The 26,579-nt window shown below is 36.2% G+C and overlaps 1 protein-coding gene across 1 annotated transcript in view; it reads right to left on the bottom strand.

The window, feature by feature from the left end:
- Positions 1–26,579, bottom strand: part of CARPB (Carbonic anhydrase-related protein B) — a 335,706-nt gene that overhangs the window by 160,367 nt on the left and 148,760 nt on the right. The window lies entirely within an intron of this gene.

Genomic DNA, 26,579 nt, shown 5'->3' on the forward strand with positions numbered 1-26,579 from the left:
ATGCTGGGCGGTACTACAGTACAAGGTTTTGATCTGATAAAATTTATTATATTTTACTCTTTAATGTGCCGAAACACAATATATTTTCACATTTAGTTATATTTTTAACTATGAATGGCTTGAAGAAAAGTTTTGACATTATGAATTCTTGTGTACCTGTAAACTGTGTGTAGTTTTAAGGTAGAAATGAAAAACTTTGTATTTTAAGCATTTGTCACACTTGATACTGACACGTCTTCCATGGATGTCCTCTACTTCTTTAAACATTCACCTTCACGTCAAACACTCTCCGTACGCCCCTTTCTCTGTTCATTTCTCTGAATTCTTCAACCATTCAATTCCACGTCATACATTCTTTTTACACCCCTTTCTGCGTTCACTTGTACACCTCATTTTATCACAATTAAATATTTAAGTAATTCGTATTTTCCTCGGGCGACACCGACTTTTTACACTATTCACTTTATGTGGACTTTTCAACTATAAACATACCACATTGTTACTGAAAAAAAAAAGTATTGCATAGTCCTTAATTTGACTCCGTATCTCATTTCATTGCAGAGATAATGCCTTGGTTTCCTGGGAGAGCCCCGAATTTTTCTACCATTCACTACTTTGTTTATACCACATTGTTACTTTTAAAAAATACATCTCGTCGACTTTAATTCAAAATTAATGCCTTCAATCTTGGGCGTCTTTGACTTCTTCCACCATTAAAACTATTTCTAAAACTAATCACTCCAGGCACTAATAAGAAGAACAATTTACAGCGAAATCGAAATTTTCGTGTCTATAAGGCACTCATACGAATATTGCATTTATAGATGGATGAAAAATATATTATATAAATAAAATTTTCTTCTTTGGTTACATCCCAAAAAACATTTTTTTAAATGTGATTACCGCACAAGAGTCCCTACTGCTCCCAACCATCTGGAGCCAATCAAACTATGTTTAAAGGCGATGCCATACGTCGTGTAATATTTTAAATTGAGCCGCTATCAATAATAATCCTTACGTAGATGGCGATAAGGTTTAAATTCCCGCCTAACACCATCCGCCTGTTTTGATTTATGCAAGAAAAAAACATGGCCAAAAAGTGCCTTTTATTTTATTTTGTGGATGTTCAGGCATAAATATTTAATTTTTTTTCGACCATTTTATAAATAACTTAATTTGCCACATTATACAATAAAATTATAACCGAAAATAAGTTCGTAAGTAGAAGATTTTGAACTTTAAAGAAGTTTTAATAGGCCTTTACATTATTTTTTTCTGGGCTTATAAAAATACTCGATTATTTCAAAGGCCAAGATGTATTCTACTCGCAGTATTTAATTAAAGCATCTGAAACATTTCTAGGCGACCAAATTTTCAAACCAATAACACATGTTTTTTAATTACTACGTATGGCATCGCTTTTGAATAAGAATGGATTTAAATGAATGCCAAAATTTGAATCCGCGGCCTCCGGATTCATATTCAATAATCGTAACCACTCATCCATGGTAAACTCAGAGATTGGTAAACCCTATCAATCTCTTAACCTTTGAACTATGAAATGAGCATCAAGTAATTACAACTCTGCCAAGTCCCAGAGAATATTTTTCCCTTCCCGAAAGAGCTAGTCTACTTTTTCCCCGAAATGTACATTCAGATTTCTGAACTTCATTCCGTCTAATTAGAAGTCATCGAGGAAATTATATGGAGGGTTTCAAGATCATTATTCGTAATTAAATATCTCCGCTGAGCCGGCCGTTTATTTTCGGTCGAGGGCGAAAATAATATACCTAATTATCATAGAATTATAAATTTTACAAGCGGCGCTTAGTAAATAATAACGATATTTTTTCGGTTTATTTGGCATTATTTAGTCTGTGAATTTGCGTTCACCAACCATTCCGCCTCAGGTAGAATGATATTCCCCGGGCGAGATGGTCGGCCGCAAATCGTTATGCTAATTTTAAAGAGGGGTTCGTTTATTTGTACCATTCGGATATATTTCTCGTAAGGTTAAGCAGCGACAATGGAGGTACATCCATCTTAATCAGCCTTTTAGTGTCCTGGGAATGGAATAAGTAGGAAGTGGGAATGCTGGTTATTTCTGGAAAATTTTACCTGGAGTATTGAAATCGTTTCGATCATGAACAGAAATAAATAAATCGTCACGGGCACTGCATTAGTAACAGCGTACTGCATTCCAATATTGTATGTTTATAGCTCCTCGCTTTTTAATAAATTCATAAAGAGAAATGATATTGTAAAACATATACAGGGTTTTCCAATAAGTGGTGTTATTTTAATATTCAATCGTAATTGATCAATGGTTTCGTTGCTTGTGTGGCACGTAGCGCCATTTTGTTGAAAATAAACGTTGTCCAGATTAATACCATCCAATTCCGGTCATAAAAAAATCATTAATCATCTCTCGATAGCAAAATCTATTCATCGTAACTGTTGCTCAAGCCTCATTTTTGAAAAAGTAAGGTTCAATGACTCTGCCGGACCATAAACCGCACCTAACAGTCACATTTTGAGGAAAGAGAGGCTTTTCAACAATAATTCTTGGGTTTTCCGAGCCCTAGATGCGACAATTTTGCTTATTGACGAAGCCACTGAGGTGGAAATGGGCCTCATCACTCAAGATGATTTGCATTTGATTCACTCAAGTAAGTTTTAATAATTTCAATGCGTTTTTGAAGCGTATATCAAAAAATGACAGCTTCAAAAGTAACATCTACAGAAATAGTGGGTTATTCAAAATAACACCTCTTATTGGAAAACCCTGTAGATACGTTGTAGAAATCTAAAAGTGGCCTGTTAAATTTACGGCAATTGCCGTACTTTCAATTTAGCAGTTGTACTACCAAACTGTCATGCGTCGCATGATGTCATGTGCTATTTTTAACCAGATTTCGTAATTGAGTGCGAAAATTCCCTCGTGTGTGATGAGAAAGTGTTTTCATTACACGGTAAACACTACACTAAGACATGGAAAAAAAAATTGATAGAAAATGCATTCAAATGATTTATTATTATAAGTAATACAATCATTTCAGATGCCATTAGAGAAAGTGAGATAGTGAACGTAATTTTTTTGTAATATTCAATTCAAGTTAGGAGGCTGTTTTGAATGAGTGTCCCGGCCTTATGATCTAGGAGGTTTTGGTTTTAGCCCCAGTTACGACCGTGACCTTTTTAATTTTCTGTTTTAATCTATTTTATATTTCATTGAGAGTTGTAAGTATATTATTATCTTATTGATTAATGCTGTCTTTTTTTGCGAACGATCTCTCAATAAAAGAAATAACTTATGTCGTTCAGCAGCCAATGGATTTATCAATATCACCAACAATAGAGAATAAATAAAAGTACAATAGTTGCCATTGTACGCCACAAGATACATCTTGGTTTGTTCTCCCAACTTTATTTCCCGAACCAACTGGGAAAAGAAGAAAAAGCTCCCGAGCTATTGGCGGAATAAGGGAGATTTCGTGACACTTGAAGAGATAAATTTACAAGTAAGCGCCCTCGGGACCGTGTAAATAAGTTGACGGCGGAAGATTGAGTTATCCCTTATCACCGCGGACAACGAATGACACTTTTAAAGATGATATTTTATCTGTATCGTGATGTATGGGCCCTGGACGTGCCCCGAAGAGCCGCAGATAAGGAACACGAACCCCCTAGGGAACATCCCTTCAACCTACCTATTTTTTTGCCACGCTATCCCTTTTAAAGGAAGTTGGTATGTATACTATTATTGAAGTCACATTAATAACCGATATGAAAGAAAATTATCGTTGTTGTGTTCGTTGATTTAACAACCAAACTTTTATTAAAAAGCTATCCCGCCAATTTTGGACAGTGACAGAATGAATATTATACTAGGGATGATTCATCAATATTACGAAGTTTGATAAAACGTTTTGGGCGGAAAAGTAAAAGAGAGGGCTGAGCATCCTCACTGCGCCCATCCGTCTTTTTTGTCACGACCTCCCCCTTATTACGACAGTGACGTAAAATGAATTCGCGAAGAAGGAGATACCTTAGCTTTCGATGGAATCGAAAATATGAGTCGGGAGCCGAACCAATTAACCCGATTAGAGCGATAGATGAGTCGCCAGGTGTCGCTATATCAGGTATCCGATAACTTGTTAATTTATATGATTTATGAGTCGGGTGGTGCGGCCTGCGCCCGCTCCTCGCTCTGAGCCGGGGAGGCCCAGAGGCGAAAAGCAATCATTAATCTACCCCCGGCAGTATAGTTTATTAAGTGGAGTGAAAAATTGGCACCGCCTAGGGGCGTCTAATATTACAGTCTTTTTACAGAACGCCACGTCATATTACCTCCGCTCTTCCATACCTCTACACCTCCATAGCTCTTCTGTTACTTCTCTACCGTCACCTCTTCACCGGGTGTCGCTAATGCGGCTCGCGTGACTTACTATAATAGTAGTCCCAGGCAGAGCTCGTATCTACGTCATCACGGAGCATTCCAATGGGACGTGTGTCACATCTTGCTTTGTATAATAATGATGGCTGACAATGGTGATCATTCTTCTATAACTAACGGGACCCTCAAAGCTAGAATGTGATATCAAAAAGTACACGTCGTTTTTTAGATAACATCACATTAGTAGACATCAATTTTGGTATTTATGCATCAATAAATAAAATAATAGGAAAATCAAAATAAAAGTCAGTGATTGAGTTGGCATCGCGCTTGGGTCCTTTCAAGCATTGCGAGTTCAATTCCTCGACTGGCTAAATCCTTCATCAGGATTCAAGCAAAATTTTCCACTTACTGCGGTGGTGGTATGATAGTTAAAAATATTTTCAGGTTACATGTAACCCGGAAATGTTATTAAAATATTTTCTTTATTCAGTAGAAAAAAGTTATTATAAGCTCATAATAATCCAAAAAGTAAGTATTAAGGTAAGTAATAAAAATATACACAAAACTAAATTAAATAATGTTTGGTTATGCAGATATTTTAATAATTATAGACGTATTGAATCAGTATACAACGCTGCCAAAGAAGATTTAAAAGTGTGATTGTATTTTGGGTACCAATATACTTTTAAAACAAGATTTAATAAATACTTTATTAATAACATACATACTCACGTCTTTCGCGTAAATCCAATTAACTTTGTAGAGATGCTTATTTTATTGATTTTATAATTCAGGAAATATCAAAGTAAGGTAATGCCAACGCAACATACAAAATTACCATTTTATTAAGTTTTCAAGAAACATGATGAAAACGACAGGCATGAGAACAATATTATATTTTACTTTTAAGATTCTCTTCACTGCCTTGGCGAGAAGTAATTTAGAATTCAATTCATGCAACATCTGGTCCCCACACTAAAAAAAACATTAAAATTGAGAGAGTTGAACATATATTAGGTTCATTAATTTCAAGCTATCCGTAATACTATACGGCCAATGCACCAAATTAATTATGTTAATTTAATGAACTCACTTGATTTAACCGACTTATCTTGCAGATTTGGTATTTTTATACAAATTAGCTAACGTTCCAAGTACCAAATCGTAAAATAAGATATCTAAAACCAACTATTTTATTAATTCAACAGTCCAAATGCTACTAGGCTAATAGGCTAGAAAATAAATTCTGTTCCGTTGATATTTTCATTTATTCAAAACAGAAATTTCGAACATTTTGTTTGGCTAACAATATTAAGGACGGGTTGTTTCGGAGAATTTGAACAATTCATCAAATTTCAACGTTCATTTTCGGGTTCTGTGAAAGTCATATTCGAGTTCTGTTATTATATCATTATAGGCTAGTTGCTTGACAGAACTGAAATAAAAACAGAACTAAAAAAAATCTTTCACAGAACTTGTAAATGAACTTTGTAATTTGATGAATTGTTCAAATTCTTCGAAACAACCCGTCCTAACAGTTATCGTATTATATAATTTATTACTTGCTTTTTTAAATATAAATATTAACCTTACATCTTACACATTCCTTTGATGTTGATTTTTTTCATTTACTCCACACCTTTTTCTCTTTTCTCTCTTTTTGGATTTTTTGTATTTATTTTTGTTCCTATTTTATTATTTTCTATTTTTGCTCTTCATAAAGCCAATAAGGATACATTAAATTGCAAATCCTATTCAAGCAGTTAAAAAAAATATATTATTACTTCTTTTATTATTTGAATTCACTAAGATTTGTTATTAATTTATATTTGTTTTATGTGAAAGCCCAACAGGCTTATTTAAGTAAATATAGAAATTCAGTAACCATTTTTATGAGGGTTATATCCATCAATGTAATAATTCATTGAAGAAGAACATAATACTAATAAATCCAAACGAAATATGGAACAGAACAAAACCCAGAACATGTTACCAAGATGGTATTGTTAATTCTGAATTTGAATTATCGGTCACAACTAACGGTTGCAAGATGGTATTGTTAATTCTGAATTTGAAATAACGGTCACAACTAACGGTTGCAAGATGGTATTGTTAATTCTGAATTTGAAAAATGAGATCCACAAATATGAGGTTTAATAAATACGAGTAGGTATCAATGGGCGAGTGGTTAAGATGCATTTCCCGTTAGGACAAGAGATAAAGGGTTTGATTCCTAGTTGTGACCGTTATCTTTTTATTTTCTGTTTCAAGTTTCGTTTAGACTTATTAGTACAAGGCGAGGCAAAAGTAATATCATAATGCAAACGTTTCATAATTTTTGCAAATGGCGTCAAATTCTTTTGTACTTTGACATTGATATTGCAGACACAGAGAGAATTGGTTGACAACAAGTAATGACACCTGAAGAACGCGGAATTATTGGTACTGTTTATTTGACCAATTTCCGGGTTGTTGTTTTAACGAAGATGGGGGAAAAGTTAATGTTATAATGTGAATTAGCTGTCATTTTGTTAGAAAAAAAAAACAAATAAAATTGGGTTCTGTTTTCACCGAAAGTTTATTTGAAGGTTTGCAGGAGACGCTAAGCCAAAAACTTAATTGTTAGCGCACATTGTGCAGGACGAAGAAATTCACGTTGTGTTAAAACAACAGACCGGAAATTGGTCTAGTAAGCAGTAACAATAATTCCAAGTTTTTCAAGTGTGTACCGCTTCATTGATTGCTGTCAACTAATTCTCTGTCAACAGCATAAATGTCAAAGCACAGTGACATTTGAAGCCATTTGCAAAAATTATGGCACATCCACATTATGACATTACTTTTGCGGCATCTCGTATTATTTTCTTCTTCAATGAAATAGAGAAATTATTTAAAATATAAATAACTCGGTAAAACAAAATAAGATAAGGAGTTTCATAATAATCTATTATTACAGGACCATTTTCGTAATGTTGTCCACTAGTTGGTTGTAGTAGGTTGATACAGTGAAACTGATTATGGATTGCTTTGTAACATTTGTGAGGCATTATATATTTCATTTTATGATTTCCATTTTCACTGCCGGCAACCCGAGCATTTATTTGATAATGAAAATATTTTACATAGATCTGCCTTAATAGACAAAGTCTTTTCTGAAATCTATAACATTACAAACAAGTAGTATATTATGGGCCTTACCAATGAAAGTGTTACACGTTTAACTCAACCGATATGTAACCATTAACTAAGTAATAACTTATTACTAAGTATTACTTGTTACTTCTAAAACTCAACGTTGAAAAATGCACTGTCCTAAATATTGGAAAATTTACCCCTAAACTTGCATAAAACATAACGGAAGACCTCTAAAAGCAGTGAGGTTACAACAATACCTGGGAGTTACTGTATCAGAAGACTAGAAATAGAAATAGCATATCGCTGGGATTGTATACAAAAGGTAATTCGATAACATATGAAGTCAGGAAAGCCTTCTCTGACTTAAAACCGGACTTGATGTTAATAATATAATATAAAACACATTGGCGACGTCTCCTATCATAAAATGATAACAAATGAATAAGGAACTCAGATTACCAACGTTAAAAGGGAGAAGAGAACAGGTGATTTGATTGAGACTTTAAAAACTTTATATGGACATTATAATAGCCCTGGCATGCAAAAAATCTTCATCACCAACAAAAAAATGATAAAAAAAATAAATAAAACACCCTTTGCATTCAATCCTAGGAAACACTTTCTTGCACATAGAATAGTGAATGCATGGATCAAAAATCCACTAATATAAACAAATTTATGGCTCGATTGGATTCTTATTTGGAGAGAAGAAAGAATTAACTTATTTTAAATTTGACACATCACAATTATGCTTAAATTTATTGTGACATCAGATATGAGCTCATCAACAGAATACTGCCTACTCGTTAAATCATAATAATTAACTTATTACTAAGTATAACATATTACTTAAGTATCTATTGTTTAAAACATATCATTGTTTTGTTATTAGTTTTACTCCGTTTATTGTATTATAATAAAGGATTTTCCGTATATTATAATTAAAGACTATTATTGACTATGCAAATACACCTTTTAATATAATTTTGCCCTACGTTAGGTATTCCATTACAGTCTCAAAACCTCCTCCCCAAGTCAGGAGTCAAATATGCAGAACATTTTGCTAATAAATTCTTGAAAAAAAAAATTATATTTCAGAAAGTTTGAAAACTATTGGGACTCTTTTAAAAAAAATAAATCATGTTTACTTTCCCTTTTTTAAAATTTTAACATAACAAAGAAAAAAACACTATTTTATTCCAGCGCTTCCAGGATACATATCTACACAATGTGGAATTCATATCAGAATGGAAGAACCGGAGTTACAGGCGCAACCTTGTTGGTATAAGTTGACTCAAGCTTACGCGAAATAAAAAAAAATAAAGTAAAGAGCATCTGGTGTCCCCCCTCCTACATATAACCTCCCCATCTCCAACTTACCCCCTCACCTATAATCCCCTCTCGTCTATTACCTACTTCCCCCTCGTCTAGTAGCCCGAAGCACGGGACAGTCGGTACGAGGTCTGCCGGACCTACACTGCCTCGGAGGTAGAAAAACTTTACCACGCGCGGCGCAACTTCGGATTAATTTAGGACAGGATAGCACAGGACTTTGCCGTGCTGAATTAACCATTAAAGCTGACGGCTGACGGTGACGGGCTCTGTCAGGAGTCAGTAGGCGTCAACGTGGTCAGAGGGCTGTACATCATTATATAAATAAGCTGTCACGTGATACCCTCCGCAAAACTGGTGACTTGCCACGTATACACTGATACAGATGCGAATAAGCTGTTGCCTAACTGAAATAAAGTACAGTGGAATAGAGTAGAAAAAGCGGTCATTTAAACAGAACATGTACATGTTAACAAACTTAATAATTTTCGAATAACTGACAAAGCTTAACCGTGGATAGATAGGTAACTATATCAAATAACCGAGCAAGTGAAAGTGAACAACGAGTTAAGTGATGTAAAAAAAAAAATTTTTGGAATCCCACAAGGAACTATGTTGGGTACAAAACTATTAATATTATATGTAAATGAACTTTTTGAACTCCCAACCATCGGAAAGATTATATCTTATGCGGATGATATAGTATTAACGATTGAAGAAAACTCTTGGAAAGAGGCTGAAATATCGGCAAATAATGCAATATGATTAAATATCAATAATATATTGACTTCATATCGCAAATGTCCGTTGCCAGTGGGACTACGACATCCCCAATAAGCCAGATATTGCGAGAATTGAAGAATAGGGGAGGAAAACAAAAAAAAAATGTTGTGATTTGCATAGTTGTTTGGATTTGGCCATTTCAATTACTTTCAATAATAATAATAACATAGAAAATATACAGCGCAGTTTTATCTCATTTATCTTCAAGTGCGCTTTCAATAGTTGTATCTCACCAGGGATATACTGAATGCATATTTTATGCTGGGAAGGCCAGTCCGAATGTCATTCCTGATCATAGAATAAAGAATAACACAAGAGGTGCCAACATACAACAGATGTTCAATTTATCCCGACAGCCTCTCTTTCACACTCGTAGATCTCCATGCCGTTTGAATTTTATAAACACGGTTTTGTATTGGAAATTTAATCCTCGATTAGGCAAATATTTGGGTTGCGAAACACGCCTACAAGGTACTACTTGTGTAATTCTTTATTAATTGTACCAGAATCAACTGGTACAAAAAACAGAATCAACAACTTCCAGCACGAAGGTTATCATAAAGATATATCAACATTTTATTTATCCAGTGTAACCTTAAAAATGATAATAACATTTTCCTGCGTCAGTATTTGACCCAGTGAATATTATCATCCGAGCAAATGAGAATATCTAAATATGGGAGCGAGTAATGCGATACGACACCCGCAACACAGTATATATTCTAGAGTTCGCCAACCCTGTCCGTGTCCCGCTATCCCGCGTCCCGCGTCCCGCGTCCCGCGTCCCGCGTCCCGCGTCCCGCCCCCCGCCATCCCGCCATCCCGAGTCCCGGCCCGTCCCGCCACAGTTGTCCGGGTTAGTTCTAGTTTTGTGCTAATACCATGAAATTCATATGGGATAATCCCGGCCAGTAGGACTTTGCAGCAACGATATAAAACTTTAAGAGCCAGATTGCCAGAAAGCCAATTCCTGCTCTAAGTATTATTTTTACAGTCGTGTATTACACGCGAGGCAGAAGGCTTTTATTATTTGCCAAGTTTTTGCTTGCATCGCCAAAAGCCACGGATTTGTTTTGTATCTATCCGCATTTAAAGCTTGTTTTTAAAACATCCTCTAATATGATCAATTTTATGAATAAACAATTTTAGAAGATGATACTTTTACCTACTGGAATGACTAAACATAACTTTATTTATTTCATAAATCTTACTATTAATCAAAGATATTGAATCGTCATAAGTAGGATTATGTGTAAAGTGTACCACTAAAAATACGTATATTGTGAATAACTTAACCGAAATGTTGACGCAACTCTATGCATCTCCCTTTAACATATGTTCCTGCATTCCTCTACCCAATTACCTATTATTCAATTACATGTCCCTGTCTGACAGTGTAGAGTACCCAAGTGCCTAAATCAGTTACGTTGCAACACTTTATTTTTTATTGTAAAATGTTCCCTCAGTCCGATTAATTCAAGTCTATTATGGAAGCTTGTGCAATGATTAACACCATTATATCATTGGCAAGGCAACAAGAAGTATAACAAAGACCACGGGTAAGTTAGAATGCCTTTCCAATTCTAACTGTTAACCATAGCTTCCCCAATAGTTTTTGTCAAATATTAATTACAGTCCACAGTAAAACAAAAAAAAATGATTTGCGACTCCACGTAACGTTGATTAAATGTTTGGTGTTTTTCAATTAAATGACAATATAGAACACTTCTTAAATAATTGTTTAATTGATTTATTACTTTAATGAAATAATAATGAAACATTTTTTAACTTCTGTTTTTAATAATACAAATCAATTGTTTCGGTACCAATGGTTACTTCATCAGAATTTGTAAATTAAAGTAAATATTAAAATGGCATAAAAGTACCGACATTGAATACAAGTTACATTCTTATCATTTAATTTAAAAAAAATAAAACTCATTAATATCGACAAATTATTATTAAATAAGAAGTGCTTTCTTCTAGCCAAAAAAGAAGCAGAATTTTTTGAAATTTTTAGAAGATAAATGTTCCGAAATGAATTGTTTGAGGAAGCTTTAAGAGAAATGCTCCTCACTTAAGCTTCTAATAATGTTGATTTTATTCGTGAAAATTGATCACGCCTAATATTCCTCTTATAGTCTTCCTTTTGATAGATCGGCGCGGGGTGGGCAGGGGAGGAATGTGGGGAGGAGGCGGAAGAGATGAGGTGGTAATTTATTCTGTTTGACTATCTCCTGATGTATAATGTGACCCATCCAGTACTTCTACTGCACATCTGACTTCCCAGCATAATAAATCACGCCACTTTACCCAACAGTTAGGTACCCCTCTTTACTCGTTGCTCCTCACCTCCTTCCTTCTTGCCGGGAAAATAAACCCGTTGGTTGGTGGTTGAAGAATGAGGAGAGAGAGCGGGGGGGGAAGTTATTTGACACACTGACTGAAGTGGGACTCCGCATAGTCATACTTGTTTTCGTTTTAAAATGAATTTTTATCTGTATTAGTAAAAAAGCGAGGTTATTTCGTTAATAGTGATAAATTAATAAAAAAATACGTATTTTGGTTGTGACTCTATCTGTAACTCCGGTTCAATGACATCTAAAACTTTGCTTTAAATTTAAGCGTCATCATTTTCAAAACTGAAGATGTTTGTTTGGGGAATTCAAGCTAGCAACAAAGTCCTACCTATAATGTACTTGACAAATGTTGACATTTATGGCCAGCCGAAAAGCTTGTGACATCACGGTCTGCAAAATTATGAATTGTACTGAATCGAGTCTCGTGTGACGTCACAAGAACCTATTGCATACGTTTTACCCAAGTAAGAAGATCATAACTTTTGTCATTTTTGGAAAAATTAAAAAATATATATATAAATCAAAAAAAAAATTTTTATGGCTTATTTTATTTGAATTTAATACTTTTTCACCACAAAAAAATAGAAAACCACCACATTCACAATATATAATATATGTCTACATTAATTTAATAAAAATGATGAATATAAATAATAAAATTAACGTAACCTAGAACTCAAATTAAAAGGATATAGTATGGTTAATTTCAAATTTGAACATTATTCGGAGATTGGGGGTGAGATTCCGACTGAAGATTTCATTTTTTTATGTCACGCCGCTGGAGTTCTATTGCCTGCAGCCAATGTGATTATGGGCCACAACTGATTGGGCGTTCCCTGAGGAAAGTTGTGAGGTCGTATGAAATGAAGAAGTAAGGAAACGGTTGACTCGTCGTTTTAGAAAAGATACCTGGCTGTTAAGATATGCTTACAAAATAAAACGTAAATTCTGGTTAGCGAGGGAAGCCTCATAAAGGCTAGATATAAAAAAAAAATAAATGAAGATTTTTTTTTGGCTAATCAAGAAGTTATATAATTTTTATAGGAATCAATTTTACAACAGTTAGCGATTTTGAATAAAAAGATTTAAAAAAATTGAATTAACATAAACACGATATCCTTTCTTTGGAGTTTTGCACAGCGCCTCTAACGGGATATTTCATAATATTTTTCAGTGTAAAATAACAAGGTTTTAAATTATTTTTACTCCTTTCGGACTTTTTTATTTATAAATTTTAATCTTCTGAAGTGGTGTTGTACTTCTTTATTAAAACCTTTTTGTATTCTTTATAAGTTTTCATTAAATCTGCTGGGCGTACTGTACAGGGCCCGCAGATACTTTAATAGTAGACAACTGCTCACCCTGTACAAATCGCAAGTGCGCCCTACTGTCGAATTTGGCAGCCATCTCTGGTCTGGAGCCCCAAAATACCTGAAAAAAACCCTTGACTCTGTGCAGAAACGGGCGGTCCGTTTGATAGATTCCCCAATCTTAACAAACGGACTGCAATCTTTAGAGCACAGGCGTCAGGTAGGTATGCTGTCCTTGTTCTATCGGTATTACAATGGAAGATGCTCTGAGGAACTAGCGTCATTGATCCCTTCGGCACCGGTGCGTAGTCGGGATACACGCCAAACGCGCGCCCAACATTTGTACACAGTTGACACTTGTCACATGAGAACGGGTCGCTTCTACGATTCGTTCTTAAGTTCAACAGCTCGGCTGTGGAACGAACTGCCGGCCTCTGTGTTTCCTCCCTCCTACAACATGGGACTCTTCAAGACCCATGTTCACTCCTTCCTCTCCACAAAAAGACCCTCCACACAGCATCCCCAAAAATGACATAGGCCCTGAGGGAAATTATTTTCTTCAGGGCCTCCTGTGTGGAGTAAATATTAAAAAAAAAAAAAATTAAATACGTACAAAAATACCAGGTAAATAATTTGCGAGGGTGTTACGAATTTTCCTAAAATTGTCATGTTTACATCGTACTGTCAGAAATTTTAATAAATCTATTTTATTACTAGGAAATAATATTAAAAAGTTACCATTTTGAAAAGAATAATGTCTGAATTTAAAATAAAAAAAATATAATGAAAACTCTCTCCAAGAACATCTGAAAAGATCCTCAAAATACACTTCTGAAGCTAAAGGTTTAAAATTGTAAACGGAAGTGCCTAAACGCCTGAAATATTGTAAATAAATTCAGCTTTGAATTGCCCGTAGACGGAACCTATAGCTGCGGGATGAACCCAAATTGAGATACAAATCTGGTTAGTTAGAGAAGATGTTCACAATAAGGTTGCTTTACAAAGGAGTGGTGGCTAATGAATCCATTTCACAAGAAAAACAAATTACAGTTGCTCCATTCTGCGCAAGACCCCTTCCCTCGAGCATGGACGTCACGGAGGCTTCTATTATTACTGGAATATCACCAAACTCATTTCGTTTTAAAATTCTTCGCATCACTGCATCACAAATCGATCGCAGACATTGTAGCGAATTAAAATGTCCAACTCCTATTGTCGCTACACAACATAACGATAGACCGGCTGGAAGCATTAGCGATGGCTGCAGATTATCTCTGGATTCAGTTCACGGCGGAGAGACGTGCTGAGAGGTAGGACGACGAATTCACCATCATTCATAGTTTATCCCTTTAACGTTATTAAGTATTCCTTACTTTATCTTTATATCTATGTAAATGATATGGCGCCCTGTAGAATCAATAACTATTATTTGCTAATAATTTAACTGATTGCAGTGATATTTACATGAATAAACTAGTGAATAAAATCTTTTCGGGTTTCGTGCACCCCTGATTTAAATGAGTATATAACTCTCTCTCTCTGGTTTCAATCCTGGGATTGGTTTGCAGCAATTTCATCTAATCTCCTCTTCCATTCTTCCCTGTCTTGTGCGGCTCTTTTGACTTCTGCATATGATGAGCAGCGCACGTCCTATAAATATATAATAACTAGAGTCTTTAATTTAATCCTTCGCTTAGAGTATACTAACTTTTAAAATTGGTGAATTTTGTCTTCTTCAGTTATACTTTTTTCAATACAACATTTCAGTCAGTGGAAGAAAAAAGATCTTCTTCAAGCATCAGAGTGTTCATCAATTGCATATCTTTTGATATCTCAATATGTATTGTGATGGATTTAAGTTCATAACATCCTAAGCCGGGATAATCAATTGCACTGAAACATTGGACAGTACTAAAAATAAATAATATTAAGTTAAACGCAAAAAGTGACAGGCATTTTGGCAAGACCTCTCGAAATATATATATTTTTTCTTTTTCTCTAATTTTATACTAAAACACGATTCGAGGTATCTACTCGCCTTCTGCAATCCATAGCAAGCCCCTTTTGTTGACTCGAGAACTAATTCACTTGTATTAAATTGTTACCTCGGGCCATGGCGAAGTATTTAATGAAATGGTAAGAATGACGGAGCCCACAGCCGCTAGCCGGGCCCCGCTGCCTCTCGGTCGGGCCCCTCTACACTAGGTAGATACCTCCCTACAAGCCTTCCTTTCTTAAGGCATACTACCTTCAGCCCTCGGACATAATTATTCTTATTAATAGCGGCCTTTCAATGCGACTGTTCAATTCGTTTTTATTGCTTTTATTAGCATTCAATGAACTTACTAAATATCAAATCATTCAGCCCTCGCGCACTAATCGCGATAACGAATCGTTTAATCATTCGCGTATAACCCGTTTTCCTCCAATTCGTGGGCGAGCTTTCATTTGTTATAGTATTTCCGGATGAGGTTTCTTTTCGAATTCAATTACTGATTATTTAATTAACGGTAAAAGTTACAATTTTTGGAACAAGTAGGTAAGCTATTTTGATTAAAAAGTGGTTAATGGACGGTATTAAATAGGCGTCGTTGAATTATTAAAAAATTATGATAATTTTTTGATGAAAAATCCGGTAATAAGCTGGACAGTGGTTGAACTAAACCCCTATATACGATACCTACAATGCCTACATAGTGAAGTCTATCAACTAATGGGAAGTACTCGCTGTCATTATCAGGAGTTTAAACGGAATTATAATTCGTTGGAAGCGCTTGATTGGTCCATTGAAGGCGGCCAAGTTTCACAGTTCCCGGTTTCAGATAATAAATTCGGAATCTTGTATTTCCACCGAATCTTAAACAGACAATAAATTTCACAGGAGCAAAATTAGAATTGCGTTTGTCTTTTGCGGCGAGACTTTTCAATTAGAGCGGCCGGCGTCGTGCCCTGAATTTACGATAAACTTTTCAAATTATATTTCTATATATCCCCCCGAGTTCCCTACCCAGGGGCTATTCCCTACTCGCTCCGAAAGCTATTGTTTTAAGATTTCAGTGTACACGAGAATATGAACAACTCTTTGGACATCTTCTAAAATTATATTCTGTTCTTATTGCTTTTAAGTGAAAGTATTAATTAAATAGGTACCGTTTCACTCTTATTAAAACTTTACAATACTCAATTATTTTTTTTCTTCGAAACAGAGAAACGAAGGGTTGTGTCACAATCACAAATAAGTACCAAGTTTATAAACCCATACAACCACCCCCTTTACTGTTACACTCAGATAATGTGTCCACTTTGTGTTACTTACGTAGAACCCGAAATAATAATTTCATGTTAATTATTAGATTTCCACAAATGATTTGAAAGCATCTTACGAAGAAACCGAATCCTTTTGGCGTTTTGCTAATTTTAATGTCACATAAATATTACACAAAAGTTTTAATACAGTTCTCGTTTTCATCTGATTTCGTATTTGATAAGCAAATAATAAAACAGAAAACTTTATCATTTATGCCCGGGAAACACGCACCCTCCCGTTTGCCATAATAAAGGCCGTACTGCCCTAAGGTAAGCTAATAATTTCTCTTCGAATTTTCCATTTTTGGGTATTTAACACATCATTTACAGCGGACCTTTAAAATAGGGAACCGTGAAGGTAGTCGTTAACATTTCGGTACCTTTCTAACGGGCACCTCATAACGGGGCTCCTAACGGGTAACGAGTAACGGGCTAACGGGCTAACGGGGGTGAGATAATTAGTTTCTCTGGCCTAAGTAGCGCAACATACGCATCGCACAAGGAACTTTGTTATTCACACACTCCAAAGATCTGGTTTGGTTTGCTTAGGATTTCTGCCACCGTGGGTACTTTATTTACAAAGTTAAGAGACAGCAAGCTTTACATATATAGTGGGAGGACAGTGAGATGTAAGAAACTAATTGGGTCTATAATGCATCGACATATAAATCTAGACTTATTATCCATACACACATACTACATATAAATTCATAATTAACATCTTTTTTAAGTTGTTCTAAATGATGCTGTCTTATTTCAGCTGTAGGGGAATTGAGATGGAGGATATCCCCTAACCACAACAACAGACACCTAGGAGAGTTCCTTGAATATCAATAAGGAAATAAGGCGGAATATAAATATATCAAAGGGTGAAAGAGGGTGAAATGTCGCTGAGTCAAGTACCGGCGGATCAGCCGCCGCGGCCATCAATATCCCATCCGCACCACCCACAACCCTTCACCCATCACCCACCACCCACCACCACTGGAATCACAATCACTCGGGAAGTGATCTCTAGCGACTGCGGTGCGTCCTCTCGCCACGAGGGATAAACATCTTTCCTTTTCTGTTAAATTAACATATTATTTCATCCAGTGCGGGGTGTTTTCTTTGTCAACAAGTTATTTAGGTTAATTTACTACCGTACTCACAGTTTCTACTAATGCTGCGGAGATTTTTTGGTATTCGGGATACTCCTCCAATACGGAGCACAGCGCGTTATACTTTTTTATGAGTTGTTAATAAAAAGTGTCGAGTCATAAACCGTTAGACGGCCGTACTGCCTTCCGCCTGCCGCCTTGTGAGTGTACGTGTACACAGTTAGTACTGTAGTACACCTGTCACCGTGTTATTACCCAAGACACTCAGCCGAAATCTCGGGAGCATCTTTTGAATAAGCCGTTTTACAAAATGTATTCAAACCACACTCTCTAAGGGAGATGTAAGACGGAGATAAGGGAGGCGGCACCTTTATACAAAAGTAAAGCCCTCTAAGAAAATCATTAACCTGATCCTTGTACTAGAGCACAAAGCCCAGAGATTGAGACAGAAATCTGCATTAAACATCAATACCCTTCCCCCGCCACACCCTTGCTTCATGCTCACGCTTCCTTCTGCTCGACCTTTCATTCCTTTAAGTTTATTCTAAATCTCTCTCCAAAGTCAATATTACCTTAAAAATGCGGAGGGTTAGTTTTCAGTCAAATGAAAAGAAGACTCTGCGACGGATAATTCGCTATTCCACTCACGTTTACTCGACTTTTTCAGGATAAATTCAACTCCAATGAATGTATACTTCTGCATTACGGTTGTTTGCTCTAACTTCATTTGGATTTAATGTCTCAACTCATGAAATGAATTTAAATGAAAAAGTTGACTTTCTATTTATCGGATTGGGCGTTTATGTGCCCTTTACGTCTTGATGTTCCCACCTTACTCATTCCGTTTCTCGAAATTCTATCCAATATTTATTTGTTTTATAATGATTCAATTCTTAATTAAATTTTGCACGGAAAAAAATAAGTAAATTTTTTTTATTAAAATCCTGTAAAAATGGGAAAGCATGCAGTTTCCTAAGAAAACTTTTAGTACATTTAAACACGTGTTCATATACCTTCCTTTATCCTGATAATACACAATAAAAAAAGCGAAACATTATAATTAGAAACGGAAGTGAGGCATGGAACTGGCAAAGAAAGGATGAAAGTAGATTGAATGCTGTTGAAATGAGGTCCCTGAGGCGTATGTGTGGTAAAACCATGTATAATCGTGTGAGGAATGTGGAGATCTGCAAAGAGTTCAAGGCTGATGTAAGCGTAATGAGTAAGATCAAGAAAGGGACGCTTAGATGGTTTGGGCATGTAGAGCAAATGAGCGAAGAAAGGAGTGTAAGGAGAATATACGATGCAAATGTGAATGGTAGCAAAAGTCGGGGACGCCCGAGGAAGACATGGCACGACCAAGTGAATCAGATACTTGAGTCGGGCCATGTCAAGAGTCAGAACAATAAAAGAGTATGTATGAGACGATGTATGAATGTGAATGAGGCAAGGAGTGTGTGCCAAGACCGAGTTTTTTGGCGGTCCATCCTCTCTGCCTACCCCTGCGGGGAAACGGCGTGATGGTTAGATAGTTAGTTATAATTTTCGACATCGCCATTACACATTCGTGTTTACTGACAGTTTATTAGGAAACCTGTCAATTTATTCCTGTTAAGTCTAATCTCTCTAATAAACTGCAATCCCATTTTTAACTGAAGATGAATAATTTAAAAAGATTCTTAATAAATTATCAATATTTTATAGCAGTAAGTTTTCTCCGCGAATAAAGGTATTTTGACATTTAACGTTAATTTTAATAATTTAAAACAAAAACCTTTGAAAACAGATTTTGAATGGTAAAAGCCGACCATCTTCATCGACTCCTCGGAAGAAGGGAGAAGGATATTTTTGGTGGCAGCGAACCTGACTGAAGACTCTAATCATCCCATCTCCAGCATCCCGCCATTACCATTGTGCTCGCTCGGAGCTATGCGGAACTAATACGGGGCTCTCCGTATTCAAATCATTTTATTTCCTCGTTTTGAAAGCTTTCCTGTAATAAAAGTATGATATTTTCATACCTATTGGATTCAGATATTACATTATTTACGCCCCAGCTGCCTCGCTATGTTTTGTATTGAGGATTTGTTGAGAAATGTATCGGACGAATGATTTTATAAGAATAGCTGCCTTATCAACAACGGGATGAAGACACACGTGACAAAGATAAAACTTCAGTTTTATAAAAAAAAAATACGGGCGGGGCATGATTAAGTCGCAAACTGCATGCGAATCAATTTGTTTTAGTAGACTGTAATCAATATTTCTTAACCATTGAAATTGACAGTTGACACGACTACTTGGGATAGCTGGTTAACATTTAGTCAGAATTGGGAACTGTTAACTTTCCTGATTCTATTAGCAGAATTGATATTGCGTATACTGAGGGTCACTTAAGTTATACATAGGTACTGTACAGGTTATATTAGAGCGACTAGCTATCAATAAAATATTGCAATGGTCACTCACTTAGGTATTTCAAACTGTCAGGCAGGAACAGGTAATTGGGTAACAGGTTCGTGAGCAGGAACATATGTTAGAAAACGATGCATATAATTGCGTCAACACATATTGCTTATTAAATATTTAGTAATTTATAACTTATTATTTCATATAATCGATAAATAAATATCTAATATCTACTCAAAAGAGAAAACCAAAAAGCACATTAAGCAGATGTATAATTGTTATTAAAGATAGAAAAGATTTATTTCGTAAAATAATTACCAACCTGGTTCTTTAAAATACAAAAAGCAGTAAGTACTCAATTGACAGTCGATTGATTGTTTTTACTAAAATCTTCATATTCATTGACAACAAATAATTATTAAATTGATTCTTGATGCTATAGCAGTCGCTCCCAAGCGTCGCAGCGTAGCGTAAAAATGGTATATTTAAAAAAAAAAATCGAGTAAACTCTGAAATTAAGTTAACTTGGATTCACATAAAATTATTCTGACCACGTACAAAAAATACGATTGTCTACCAGGTTTCCGCTTAGAACGATTTCTCCTGAAATATTCGTATTCGTACAAGATTCAAAAATGGTAACATTATTTGTCCACGAGAAAGTTCTAAAAGACAGTCGAATAAACAAATACTGCGCTGATTATTGACACTCGCCTTCCGTGTCACTTGGCTACAGTGTCAAACTAACGATGCATTCAGCGAACGACAGAACAGGCTGTGTCAACAGTCAATCAGGTATAGTCACTTCATTGCAGTAGCCGCGCCATGCCGTGAGGTACTGCCTCCCGTAGCACGTAGCATGGCCATGCTGCCTCGTGCGGGGTAGTGTTGTAGCGCACATACCCCTTGGCTCCGGAGATGTCGCTAGAGGATAAAAATCAGCGCCCTCTTGATAACGCAGTCAGTTGTGAATGTATTTAATACACGTGACCTTAATTAGATACAGCAAGTAAATGGAGAGCAGGGGTGCATCCTGTAAAACCGGGCATGATTTAAGAGCTATGACGGAAATAAAATTTATATAAACTAATGAAAAATTTACTTCTTTACGAACTCCGTACAAGAGTACCAAGTAAGTGCCTGGTGCCAGTAAATCTTTGGCATCCTCATTTGGGGCTATTAAGAGAGTGAGGAGGGACATGATGTAGAGAAGAGGGAGGTTGGAAAGTACCTGGCTTTTAAATGTTGGTCACAACACATACGGTTAACCATTTGAGCGACGGGGTATGTGCAAAATAAATGCATTGAGCTATGGAGATTTCCAGGTATTCAGTTTTGTATTCGGCAGCAATCATTAAAAAAACATAAATAATTGAATAACCAACACATGTGCCATAGATTATCCCAAGTGGTTTGCTACGTTAGGGGAGTTAGCAGGGGTGCCCGTGTTTATGGGGTGAGGTTTGTCTAGATCGTGAGATCTAGATCGGCGGTGGATGCGTCTACCCACCAACTACGTGTTGTGCTGGATCGAGACTTTGAACTCTCCAGCAAGAATTTCTTTTAGCCCATCGCTGTAAACCGCAGTGGGAGAGATTTTTTAAATTTTTTTTTTTTATGTGACACCTCACAAGAGTGTCCCTGCCTGTGCAGTGTACAGACAGGGGAACTATGTCACCACCCGGTTGGGCGGCGTTGTAAGGCGGAATAAGGTAGGGGCTGTAGGCAGGGATTTGTTAATGCGGGCCTTGAAGAGGCTCGGATTATAGGAGAGAGGAAAAACAGATGCCGGTAGCTCGTTCCACATACGGGCCGACTTACACAAAAACGAGACGTAAAAACGGCCCATTCTCATGAAGCCAACGTCAACCGTGAACGGGTGTTCAGTTCGTGTCCGTCGAGTCTCACGCACGTGCACCGGTGCATCAGGAATCAATGCTGCTAGCTCCTTGGAGCAGGCTCCATTGAAATACCTGTAGAACAGACACAGCATGCCTACATTGCGTCAATGCATTAGAGAAGGCAATCGGTCTGTTAACAACGGATTGTCAATCAGACGGATCGCTCTCCTTTGCACAGATTCAAGCAGGTTTATTAAGTATTTTGGGGCACCAGCCCAAAGGTGGCTCCCAAATTCAATAGTTGGACACACTTGTCCGTTTCTCCTGGGCACACTGACATCCAGATTCCTACCCACACCTCCTACTTTTTTTCCTTATCAGAGCTTTATATTATTCCTTTCCTTAAAAAACCCTACACACAGCATCCCGAAAGATGTCATAAGTCCTGAGGGAAATTATTTTCCTCAGGACCTCAAATGTGAAGCTAATGTGAAAAACATAACCCTAAAATGAATATCGAAACAAATAAACGGCTTACTGCGTATTAAAATTGGTGATTCCACCAAATAGGTTTAATATTTGAGCTATTTAAGAAAATTTTAAAATAAATTGAATTAAATTCGATAAAATGGTTTAGGTACCTAAATTTAAGCAGCCAGCGCTCAAGGCCTAGAGCGATGAGACATGCATATGGGTAATCATCGTTAGACAGGTTAAATCAATTTTTAGCAACTTTACGATAAGCTGTGGTCTTCTATCAAGGCGGTATTGAAAATATACCTGTATCACTTTGTAAGTGCTGAAAATGTACAAAACTTTACAATCATAAAAAAATTAACTAAACCGAGGTATCAATTTATAACACTTTAAATTTATAATAATTCGTTACGTTATACTATGCTCCCTTGAAATTACGATAAAGTTTCAGGTGGCAGTATTTGGTCTTGGTTGAGAATTCTGTATTCAGTGGAGGAGCGTCTGCTCTGCCGCCAGTTGCTGTGCTGCTCTATTCTCATCCCTATCTTCATCAGATATTTTCCAGCGTGTTACTCCCGTTAAGTTAATGAATGTGCGTGAGTTCTCCAGAGCATATAAAGGAGGTAAGATGTTAAACCACCTGTCCTGGCCCGTTACGGAAATAGCTCCATTCTATGCCGTCTTGTTGTTTGAATAGCAAAATAGTTCACGCTGAAAATGAATTCAAAAGACTTGGGGACTCTAGCTTCAACCTATAATACAGTGGGTGGCAATGTAGACATTCTCTTTGAAAACAAAAATGTATATTTATAAACACAGATTCATAGAAGTTATTGAAAAAAACTTATCCAAACTATGAAGTTGTTCCTAAAAGCCTTCTATCCAAAACCATGTTTTCACACAAAAATCCCCTAGTGTTAAGAAAATATTCTACAACTCAGCATATTCAAAATACATACCTAGTTTAGAAATAACTCTTTTTAACAAGCTTGTTTAAAAAACGTATCCAAAACAAACTTATAAAATATATTAATACTAATTCAACAATAACTTTAAGTGTACATTTGAAACTTTGCAGCGAAGACGAGCAGTAGCTGACTAAATATTTATATATAGAATTTTGAACAATGACATTGACTGTACTAAACTTCTGTCCCTTATTTACTTTAACATACCTTTGAGACGTACACGACATACAGTGCTATTCCACACGATTAATTATAAAACAAATGCAGCACCTAATTCGCCAATTAACCGAGCTCTTCATACTCACAATAATAGTTGTCTTAACTCTAAAATTGACATTTTTTCGGATTCACTGCCCAAATTTAAACGTGGCATCACGTCAATAATTTAAAGTAACCAATGCGCATACATACAGACACACACAAACAAACACTCACACATACATTACACACGTCACACACACCTATAAACTACACACGTCACCTGGTAATTAAGGAATAAACATACCACTTAGTAGACATTACAAAGAAACATATCATTGGTACCCAACATGAAATATAACCTATTCCTGAATATTGTTTCATCTCTGTAAATCATGTACTGTTTGTTTATAAAATTTTTTTTTTTTGAATTTCAGATTTAATTTCAAAAAAATCCTAAACTTACAAAGAGTCCGTTATAGTTCCAAAAATTCATCATTCTATTTTTATTATTTATTTTCTTTTTATTATTATTCAAATATTTGACTTTTTTATAAGGTTTTATTATTTGAGTTTTAATTCGATAATCAAACACTCGTCATAAAGAGCCTTGTCTATTTATGGCGAGGAAGAGCTCTTATTATTTTTCTATATAATACACATATAAAATGTATCGCAGGTTTGTGGAATAAGTACGCAAGGTAGGAAGAAAGGTGATGCATGGTGGGATGATGAGATTAAAGCACTGGTCTCAGAGAAGAAGAAAGCATGGTTATGTCTGATTGCGGCTGGCAGTGCTTCCAGCGAAGAGAAGTATCGAGCGAAAGAAGTATATAAGGAATGTAAGAAAAAAGTAAGAGTTGGAGTGAAAGAACGAAAGAAACGCGTGGAAGAGGAAGAAGGAATGAAAATGACAAACCATTTCCAAGAAAACATTAAGTTGTTTTGGAAAGAAGTCAAAAGGTCCCGGAGTGGCCCAGAAAACGGAAGCATGATAAGAACAAATCAAAAGATGGAAAAATGTTGACGAATGAGGAAAAAATAAAAGAGAGATGGATGAATTATTTCGAGGAATTCTTCGAAAGCGAAGTGAGTGACAGTGATTCCAGCGGCGAATCAAATACGAATGACGATGGAGTGAATGTTACCGAAATTAGCATGGATGAGATAGAAAGTTCGATTCAATGTATGAAGAATGGTAAGGCTGTCGGGTTTGACAATATTGCTACTGAATATTTTAAAGGAGGTAGCCGTATAATTCTCACATGGTTGTGCAATCTTTTTAACCAATGTTTAAAGGAAGGTTATACGCTTTTAGATTGGAGAAGGGCTGTGATCATGCCATTATACAAAGGTAAAGGGTCACGTATGGAATGTGGGAAACATAGGGCTATTAGCCTGCTAAGTTCAGTTGGCAAGCTGTATGGTAGAATTTTGATTGAAAGAGTAAGAAAGGAAACAAAAGATAAAATATGGGATGTGCAAGGTGCTTTTATGAGTGGAAGGGGGTGCATGGACCAGATCTTCTCATTGCGTATGCTCACTGAAAAGTTTCTAGCAAAAAAACAGAAACTTTTCTGTGCCTTTGTAGATCTACAAAAAGCATACGACCGAGTCGACAGGAAAAAGCTATGGAAGGTGTTGTCCAAGTATGGAATGAATACAAATCTGACTCAGGCAATTGCGTCTCTGTATGAGGGAAGCGTTGCATGTGTTAGGGTGAACGGTGATTTTACGGGGTGGTTTGATATCACAAAAGGTGTTAAACAAGGCTACGTAATGTCACCGTGGTTATTCAATCTATACATGGATAATTGTATGCAAGAATTGAAAGAGGTGGGATTGGGCGCGAATTTGAATAATATGTTGCATACTTATGTTGCCTGTTGTATGCTGATGATGCGGTGCTGATTGCTAATAGTATAGAAGATCTACAGTCTCTCGTGTCTAGGATGAACGAAGTATGAATGAAGAATGAGTTAATGATGAATGTAAGTAAGTCTAAAGTAATGGTGTTTGAAAGAAAGAGTACGAAAACAGTGTGCAATATAATTGTGAATGAGGAATACTTGGAGCAGGTGGATGAGTTTGTGTATTTAGGAAGTATGATTACGAGAGATGGGAAGGCTGACAGAGATATTGAAAGAAGGGTAAATGCAGGTAATTCCATTAATGGAGGACTGAACGCCGTTGGCGCTAACAAAAAAATTGTCCAAAGAAGCGAAGTTAGCAGTCCACAGCGGAGTGCTGGTACCTACCTTGATGTATGGAAGTGAGGCATGGAACTGGCAAAGAAAGGATGAAAGTAGATTGAATGCTGTTGAAATGAGATCCCTGAGGCGTATGTGTGGTAAAACCATGTTTGATCGTGTGAGGAATGTGGAGATCCGCAAGAGTCAGAATAATAGAAGAGTATGTATGAGACGATGTATGAATGTGAATGAGGCAAGGAGTGTGTGCCAAGACCGAGTTGTTTGGCGGTCCGTCCTCTCTGCATACCCCTGCAGGGAAACGGCGTGATGGTTAGTTAGTTAGTTAGTTATATAAAATGAACAAAAAAATCTTTTCTAACTAACACATTTCGGGGGGAAGGGTAGTTCTAACTTTTACGCCGGTGTAAGACCGGCTATGGCAGAAAAGGCATTTCTGTCCAATAATTTTATATACACATTTTACATCAATCTCATTTTAACATGTGAACCAAGCTTTTCCCATCTTCTAATTCCCCATCTTTATGTATTTTGTGTGGAAGAATATTTTATCAATAGTAAACTATATTTAAACCTATAGAACAGGTAATTCATCCTTATAGTAATCGCACCGGAGATGGGGAAGTTTTTTGTTTGTAATGTGATAAAATACGTACATTTTTTACAAATAAAAGATCACTAAATGGCCCAACACTGACTATAACTTCAGTTCATGGAGTCGTATTACAAAATTTGGCTTTCATTTCAGACA

The sequence above is a fragment of the Hesperophylax consimilis genome, chromosome 5, assembly GCF_061612785.1.
Source record: "Hesperophylax consimilis isolate HC1 chromosome 5, BYU_Hcon_1.0, whole genome shotgun sequence".
In the NCBI taxonomy this organism is placed as follows: domain Eukaryota; kingdom Metazoa; phylum Arthropoda; class Insecta; order Trichoptera; family Limnephilidae; genus Hesperophylax; species Hesperophylax consimilis.